This window comes from Petromyzon marinus, unplaced genomic scaffold, assembly GCF_048934315.1.
Source record: "Petromyzon marinus isolate PM22_M1 ecotype Great Lakes invasive population unplaced genomic scaffold, UKy_Petmar_22M1.pri1.0 PM_G_Scaffold_30, whole genome shotgun sequence".
In the NCBI taxonomy this organism is placed as follows: domain Eukaryota; kingdom Metazoa; phylum Chordata; class Hyperoartia; order Petromyzontiformes; family Petromyzontidae; genus Petromyzon; species Petromyzon marinus.
Genome location: NW_027422873.1, coordinates 2,476,555 through 2,485,237, shown reverse-complemented (window position 1 = coordinate 2,485,237; position 8,683 = coordinate 2,476,555). Strand labels below are relative to the sequence as shown.

General features: G+C 53.2%; 1 long non-coding RNA gene across 1 annotated transcript; it reads right to left on the bottom strand.

Moving 5' to 3' along the window:
- Positions 1-529: 529 nt before the first annotated feature.
- LOC142915365 (uncharacterized) lies at positions 530-1,984 on the bottom strand. Its single transcript, XR_012935911.1, has 3 exons — positions 1,844-1,984; positions 1,018-1,162; positions 530-750 (listed from the first exon to the last, which is right to left on the bottom strand). It is a non-coding gene; the product is annotated as an uncharacterized LOC142915365 (long non-coding RNA).
- Between the last annotated feature and the right edge of the window lie 6,699 nt (positions 1,985-8,683).

Here is an 8,683-nt window from a genome sequence, read left to right as displayed (position 1 = left end):
ATAGCCTCAACAGACTGTAGGGGCAAGTGCTGTTAGCGAGCACCTATGAAGAGACCGGAACGGTACACGAGGGGGTTGGTGGCAAGCACAATGCCCGACCACCTTTGTCTGCTCAGTGGCGATGTTTACACACCACACCAGGTACTCAATTGAGGCTGAGTACACCTAGGGGAGGCCCAGGACCATTTCAGATAATCTTCACCGGTGTTGGCCACGAGCGGGAATTGAACCCGGGTCGCCGGGTTCGTAGCGCTAACCACTACTTTACCACTACCCATCTTGGTGTGGGGGTCACCTGAGTCTCGATGTTGTGCCCTTTGAGTGCCGAGCGGATGAAGTGCAGCACGCAGTCCACCAGCCCCTCGCACTGCCGCATGCTCAGCCGCCTGTCCGGGTCTGCCAAGCTCAACTCCCTGCAACGTCACCGCCGTGACGTGAACCCTGACGTCCCCGTCACGTCAACCACGACATTCCCGTCGCGTCCACCGCAACGTCCCCGTCACGTCTGTCTCGGCGCGCCTTACCGCAGGCACGCCAAGGCGTTGCAGAACGCCGCGGAAGGCGAGGCGGGCGAGCTGAGTGAGGAGGGTGAGACGGGCGAGCTGGGTGAGGACGGTGAGGAGGGTTTGTCTCCAACGTTGCTCCTCCAGCCGCTCTCTGGCACCAGCACGAGCTCCACCAGCGCCGGGAGGCAGAGCTCCACCAGCGCAGCCCTCAGAGGCTCGTGGCACGACAGGTTCCACAGCGTGCCTGGGGTAGGGGTGGCGAGGGTGGGTGGGTGGTGAGTGTGAGTGGTGAGTGTGGGTGGTGAGCATGGCGAGAGTGGTGAGCCTGGTGAGAGTGGTGAGCCTGGTGAGAGTAGTGAGCGTGGTGAGAGTGGTGAGCGTGACGAGCGTGGCGAGCATGGGTGGTGAGTGTGGGTGGTGAGCGTGGGTGGTGAGTGTGGGTGGCGAGAGTGGGTGGTGAGTGGTGAGTGTGGGTGGCGAGAGTGGGTGGTGAGTGTGGGTGGGTTGCTACCGGTGATCTTCTCCAGGGTGTGAGGGTTGTGAGTGCGTCCCAGCAGGCTGGCGAAGGCCGCGATGCCTCCATTGTTGCAGAGGGCCAATGCGCCAACATGGTTGGAGCTGAGGACTTGCAACACCTCACATGCATATGCACGCACCTGTGGGGGCACGGGGAGATGAGGAGATGCACAAACAACAACCGCCATACGCCACCAAGTGGCGGTGATGTCACCACGACGCTTGTGCCAGGCTATGTGCACCTTGAGGCCACGTGAAGTGTCGAACGCCCGCTGGCAGGTCAAGGGACAGACCCAGGTGCCACGGGTCGACTGACTGAGATGACTGGCTGATGCACCGCCTGTGCCCCCTCCTGTGCCAACCTGCTGTGCTTTAGCCACCCGGCGCTCCGCTCGTTGTTCTGAGCGTCGCTCCTCCGCCCTCCGTTGTTGTTGGAGGGCGACTGCCTCCAACTGCCCAGTAGCGTCCTTCACGAGCCTCCTCCACAGAGGCCGATTTTTACACCGCTGGTACCAGTCATCGGGAAGTCGACTCAGCTCCACATCCTCTTGTACCACGTCACTCCATCTCTTCTCTAGCCCGTGCCGCGCACAGACAAAGATACCCCGTATAGCCTTAACAGACTGTAGGGGCAAGTGCTGTTAGCGAGCGCCTTTAAAGGCCGGCACAGCACACGAGGGGGTGGGTGGCCAGCACCATGCCCGGCCGCCTTTGTCTCCCTAGCGGCGATGTTTACACATCCCTCCAGGTACTCATTTGAGGCTGAGTCGACCTACACACACACAGACACATATCCTTGTGCGCCCCACCCGTGGTCTCACCTGGTCGTCGTCCTCACGGTCAGTGAGCAGCGTGAGGAGTGAGCGCGGCGTCCCAGCCGCCCTCACCACTGCCACCGCCCACTCCTCGGGTTGCTCGCAACCACCACTGCCACCACGGCCACCACCCCCACCAACACCACCACCACCGCCACCACCACAAACACCACCACCCCCACCACCACCACCACCGCCACCAACACCACCACCGACAACACCACCACCACCAACGCCACCAACACCACCACCAATAACACCACCACCAACACCACCACCAACACCACAGCCAGCGGCGGTGGTGTTGGTGGTGGTGCAGCAGCAGCAGCAGCGTCTGAGAGCGCCCAGGAAGCCGAGCCACCAGCGGCACAGCGGGGAGCCAAGCGGCAGTGCGGCAGTAGCAGCAGGGACAGCAGCAGGAGCAGCAGCAGGGACAGCAGGGGCAGCGGCGGCAGGGGCAGCAGGGGCAGCGGCGGCAGGGGCAGCAGCAGCAGGGACAGCAGCAGCAGGGGCAGCAACAGCAGGGGCAGCAGCAGGGACAGCAGCAGGGACAGCAGGGACAGCAGCAGCAGGGACAGCAACAGCAGGGACAGCGGGGGCAGCAGGGGCAGCAGCAGCAGCAGGGACAGCAGCAGGGGCAGCAGGGACAGCAGGGACAGCAGGGACAGCAGCAGCAGGGGCAGCAGCAGCAGGGACAGCAGGGGCAGCAACAGGGGCAGCAGGGACAGCGGGGGCAGCAGGGACAGCAGGGGCAGCAGCAGCAGGGACAGCAGGGGCAGCAACAGCAGCAGGGACAGCAGAAGGGTCAGGGCGCAGAGCGTGAGACAGGAAGGCCGCGTTGGCCATGGTGGTGACAAAGTCCTCGTCCTGGGGGGGAGGGAGGGGGAGTGGGGGAGTGGTGAGTGTACTAGTGGTGAGTGTACTAGTGGTGAGTAGTGGTGAGTGTACTAGTGGTGAGTGGTGAGTGTACTAGTGGTGAGTAGTGGTGAGTGGTGAGTGTACTAGTGGTCAGTGTACTAGTGGTGAGTGGTGGGTGTACTAGTGGTGAGTAGTGGTGAGTGGTGAGTGTACTAGTGGTGAGTGTACTAGTGGTGAGTGTACTAGTGGTGAGTGGTGAGTGTACTAGTGGTGAGTGTACTAGTGGTGAGTGGTGAGTGTACTAGTGGTAAGTGTACTAGTGGTGAGTAGTGGTGAGTGGTGAGAGTACTAGTGGTGAGTGTACTAGTGGTGAGTAGTGGTGAGTGGTGAGTGTACTAGTGGTGAGTGTACTAGTGGTGAGTGGTGAGTAGTGGTGAGTGGTGGGTGTACTAGTGGTGAGTATACTAGTGGTGAGTGTACTAGTGGTGAGTAGTGGTGAGTGTACTAGTGGTGAGTAGTGGTGAGTGTACTAGTGGTGAGTGGTGAGTAGTGGTGAGTTTTGAGTAGTGGTGAGTGTACTAGTGGTGAGTGTACTAGTGGTGAGTGGTGAGTGTACTAGTGGTGAGTAGTGGTGAGTGTACTAGTGGTGAGTAGTGGTGAGTGGTGAGTAGTGGTGAGTGGTGAGTAGTGGTGAGTGTACTAGTGGTGAGTGTACTAGTGGTGAGTGTACTAGTGGTGAGTAGTGGTGAATGTATTAGTGGTGAGTGTACTAGTGGTGAGTGGTGAGTAGTGGTGAGTAGTGGTGAGTGTACTAGTGGTGAGTGGTGAGTAGTGGTGAGTGTTGAGTGTACTAGTGGTGAGTGTACTAGTGGTGGGTAGTGGTGAGTGGAGAGTAGTGGTGAGTGTACTAGTGGTGAGTGTACTAGTGGTGAGTGGTGAGTAGTGGTGAGTGTACTAGTGGTGAGTAGTGGTGAGTGTACTAGTGGTGAGTGTACTAGTGGTGAGTAGTGGTGAGTGTACTAGTGGTGAGTGGTGAGTGTACTAGTGGTGAGTGTACTAGTGGTGAGTGTACTAGTGGTGAGTAGTGGTGAGTGGTGAGTAGTGGTGAGTGGTGAGTGTACTAGTGGTGAGTGGTGAGTGTACTAGTGGTGAGTGTACTAGTGGTGAGTAGTGGTGAGTGGTGAGTGTACTAGTGGTGAGTAGTGGTGAGTGTACTAGTGGTGAGTGGTGAGTAGTGGTGAGTGTACTAGTGGTGAGTGTACTAGTGGTGAGTAGTGGTGAGTGTTGAGTGTAAACTCACCAGGCGATGCTGAACCCCCCAAACCCGGATCCAACTCCACACGACGAACCGGTTCCAAACACAAGTCGACAAGGTATTGATTCAGACTCTAAGTCGATTCCTCATGCAATTCAATGAGCAATCGAATTCTAATACAACTCTTCAATCCGATTCCCCGTGCAAGTCAATAGGAGTCGATTCTTAATGCGTTTAAAAAGGAGTCGACTCCTCACGAAACAATGTTGAGAATCAATTTATACGGTGGAGTCACGGAGGAAAAATAAAACAAAATAAAAGAAAACAATTAAATCACGACGTTTTGGAGGCAACACAAGTCTCCTTCTTCAGGTGGAACAGACACAGCGGTGTACTAGTGGTGAGTGGTGAGTAGTGGTGAGTGGTGAGTGTACTAGTGGTGAGTGTACTAGTGGTGAGTGTTGAGTGTACTAGTGGTGAGTAGTGGTGAGTGGTGAGTAGTGGTGAGTGGTGAGTGTACTAGTGGTGAGTGTACTAGTGGTGAGTAGTGGTGAGTGGTGAGTAGTGGTGAGTGGTGAGTGTACTAGTGGTGAGTAGTGGTGAGTGGTGAGTAGTGGTGAGTGGTGAGTGTACTAGTGGTGAGTGGTGAGTGTACTAGTGGTGAGTGTACTAGTGGTGAGTGTACTAGTGGTGAGTGTACTAGTGGTGAGTAGTGGTGAGTGTACTAGTGGTGAGTGTACTAGTGGTGAGTAGTGGTGAGTGGTGAGTAGTGGTGAGTGGTGAGTGTACTAATGGTGAGTGTACTAGTGGTGAGTAGTGGTGAGTGGTGAGTAGTGGTGAGTGTACTAGTGGTGAGTGTACTAGTGGTGATTGGTGAGTGTACTAGTGGTGAGTAGTGGTGAGTGGTGAGTAGTGGTGAGTGGTGAGTGTACTAGTGGTGAGTGTACTAGTGGTGAGTAGTGGTGAGTGGTGAGTAGTGGTGAGTGGTGAGTGTACTAGTGGTGAGTAGTGGTGAGTGGTGAGTAGTGGTGAGTGGTGAGTGTACTAGTGGTGAGTGGTGAGTGTACTAATGGTGAGTGTACTAGTGGTGAGTAGTGGTGAGTGGTGGGTGTACTAGTGGTGAGTGTACTAGTGGTGAGTGTACTAGTGGTGAGTAGTGGTGAGTGTACTAGTGGTGAGTGTACTAGTGGTGAGTAGTGGTGAGTGGTGAGTAGTGGTGAGTGGTGAGTGTACTAATGGTGAGTGTACTAGTGGTGAGTAGTGGTGAGTGGTGAGTAGTGGTGCGTGGTGAGTGTACTAGTGGTGAGTGTACTAGTGGTGAGTAGTGGTGAGTGGTGAGCAGTGGTGAGTGGTGAGTGTACTAGTGGTGAGTGGTGAGTGTACTAGTGGTGAGTGTACTAGTAGTGAGTAGTGGTGAGTGGTGAGTGTACTAGTGGTGAGTGTACTAGTGGTGAGTAGTGGTGAGTGGTGAGTAGTGGTGAGTGGTGAGTGTACTAGTGGTGAGTAGTGGTGAGTGGTGAGTAGTGGTGAGTGGTGAGTGTACTAGTGGTGAGTGGTGAGTGTACTAATGGTGAGTGTACTAGTGGTGAGTAGTGGTGAGTGGTGGGTGTACTAGTGGTGAGTGTACTAGTGGTGAGTGTACTAGTGGTGAGTAGTGGTGAGTGTACTAGTGGTGAGTGTACTAGTGGTGAGTAGTGGTGAGTGGTGAGTAGTGGTGAGTGGTGAGTGTACTAATGGTGAGTGTACTAGTGGTGAGTAGTGGTGAGTGGTGAGTAGTGGTGCGTGGTGAGTGTACTAGTGGTGAGTGTACTAGTCGTGAGTAGTGGTGAGTGGTGAGCAGTGGTGAGTGGTGAGTGTACTAGTGGTGAGTGGTGAGTGTACTAGTGGTGAGTGTACTAGTAGTGAGTAGTGGTGAGTGGTGAGTGTACTAGTGGTGAGTGTACTAGTGGTGAGTGTACTAGTGATGAGTGGTGAGTGTACTAGTGGTGAGTGGTGGGTGTACTAGTGGTGAGTGTACTAGTGGTGAGTGTTGAGTAGTGGTGAGTAGTGGTGAGTGTACTACTGGTGAGTGTACTAGTGGTGAGTGGTGAGTGTACTAGTGGTGAGTGGTGAGTAGTGGTGAGTGGTGAGTAGTGGTGAGTGTACTAGTGGTGAGTAGTGGTGAGTGTACTAGTGGTGAGTGGTGAGTAGTGGTGAGTGGTGAGTAGTGGTGAGTGTACTAGTGGTGAGTGTACTAGTGGTGAGTGTACTAGTGGTGAGTAGTGGTGAGTGTACTAGTGGGGGAGTGGTGAGTGTGCTAGTGGTGAGTGTACTAGTGGTGAGTGGTGAGTGTACTAGTGGTGAGTGTACTAGTGGTGAGTGTATTAGTGGTGAGTGTACTAGTGGTGAGTGGTGAGTAGTGGTGAGTAGTGGTGAGTGTACTAGTGGTGAGTGTACTAGTGGTGAGTAGTGGTGAGTAGTGGTGAGTGTACTAGTGGTGAGTGTTGAGTAGTGGTTAGTGTACTAGTGGTGAATGTACTAGTGGTGAGTGGTGAGTGTACTAGTGGTGAGTGTACTAGTGGTGAGTAGTGGTGAGTGTACTAGTGGTGAGTGGTGAGTGTACTAGTGGTGAGTGTACTAGTGGTGAGTAGTGGTGAGTAGTGGTGAGTGTACTAGTGGTGAGTGTACTAGTGGTGAGTGGTGGGTGTACTAGTGGTGAGTGTACTAGTGGTGAGTGGTGAGTGTACTAGTGGTGAGTGTACTAGTGGTGAGTGGTGAGTAGTGGTGAGTGGTGAGTGTACTAGTGGTGAGTAGTGGTGAGTGTACTAGTGAGTAGTGGTGAGTGTACTAGTGGTGAGTGTACTAGTGGTGAGTGTACTAGTGGTGAGTGTACTAGTGGTGAGTGGTGGGTGTACTAGTGGTGAGTGTACTAGTGGTGAGTGGTGAGTAGTGGTGAGTGTACTAGTGGTGAGTGGTGAGTAGTGGTAAGTGGTGAGTGTACTAGTGGTGAGTGTACTAGTGGTAAGTGGTGAGTAGTGGTAAGTGGTGAGTGTACTAGTGGTGAGTGTACTAGTGGTGAGTAGTGGTGAGTGTACTAGTGGTGAGTAGTGGTGAGTGTACTAGTGGTGCGTAGTGGTGAGTGTACTAGTGGTGAGTGTACTAGTGGCGAGTGTACTAGTGGTGAGTAGTGGTGAGTGTACTAGTGGTGAGTGTACTAGTGGTGAGTAGTGGTGAGTGTTGAGTGTAAACTCACCAGGCGATGCTGAACCCCCCAGACCCGGATCCAACTCCACACCACGAACCGGTTCCAAACACAAGTCGACAAGGAATTGATTCAGACGCTAAGTCGATTCCTCATGCAATTCAATGAGCAATCGATTTCTAATACAATCTATAATCCGATTCCCTGTGCAAGTCAATGGGAGTCGATTCTTAATGCGATTAAAAAGGAGTCGACTCCTCACGAAACAATGAGAATCAATTTGTACGGTGGAGTCACGGAGGTAAAATAAAATAAAACAAAAGAAAACAATTAAATCACAACGTTTCGGAGGCAACACAAGTCTCCTTCTTCAGGTGGAACAGACACACCGGAACATCAGTGTCAAGTGGACAGCTCAGTGACACAGAATTAGTAAAGTTGGACTACATGTTTATTTCTCGAAAGCATTTTGGCTGTAGACCAGTGTAACAAGTCAAAAATTTAACTGGAGGCTTTATTTCTTCCAGCACAAGACGCATGATATGGTAGCTGCAGTAAGCCACCCACCGCCGACACACACACACCCACGTGTATTTGTGGATGCACTAAGCCGACACACACACACACACCTGTACTTGTGGTTGCACTAAGTCCGACACACACACACACCTGTACTTGTGGATGCACTAAGTCCGACACACAAACACACACCTGTACTTGTGGATGCACTAAGTCCGACACACACACCGACCCATCTGTACTGGTGGATGCACTAAGTCTGACACACACACACACACCGACCCACTGTACTGGTGGATGCACTAAGTCCGACACACACACACCTGTACTTGTGGATGCGTTAAGTCCGACACACACACCGACCCACCTGTACTGGTGGGTGCACTAAGTCCAACACACACACACACCTGTACTTGTGGATGCACTAAGTCTGACACACACACACACACCTGTACTTGTGGATGCACTAAGTCCGACACACACACACACACCTGTACTTGTGGATGCACTTAGTCCGACACACACACACCTGTACTTGTGGATGCACTAAGTCCGACACACACACCTGTACTTGTGGATGCACTAAGTCCGACACACACACACCTGTACTGGTGGATTCACTAAGTCCGACACACTCACACACCGACCCACCTGTACTTGTGGATGCACTAAGTCCGACACACACACACACCTGTACTTGTGGATGCGTTAAGTCCGACACACACACAACGACCCACCTGTACTGGTGGATGTCCTCGAAGGACTTGGAGTTGTTGATGGCGAAGACGCAGAGGAAGTGCTGGCGGTCGGAGACTGAAATGGTGGCGGCTGAGGAGCTTGTTCACTAGCTCACTCCTTGTTTAAAAAATGTTGCTTTGAAGGTCTCGCTCTCAAAATAACGCTCCCAAATAATCAACAGATATTGGTAGTGTGCTGCTATCGACCGCCTAGTGGGAAGGATGTTGAAGCTGCGTCTGCACTGAGAGAGCTTTTTGGGCGCCTCCCTAAAGGTGAAATAGTTTTAGTGGGTGAT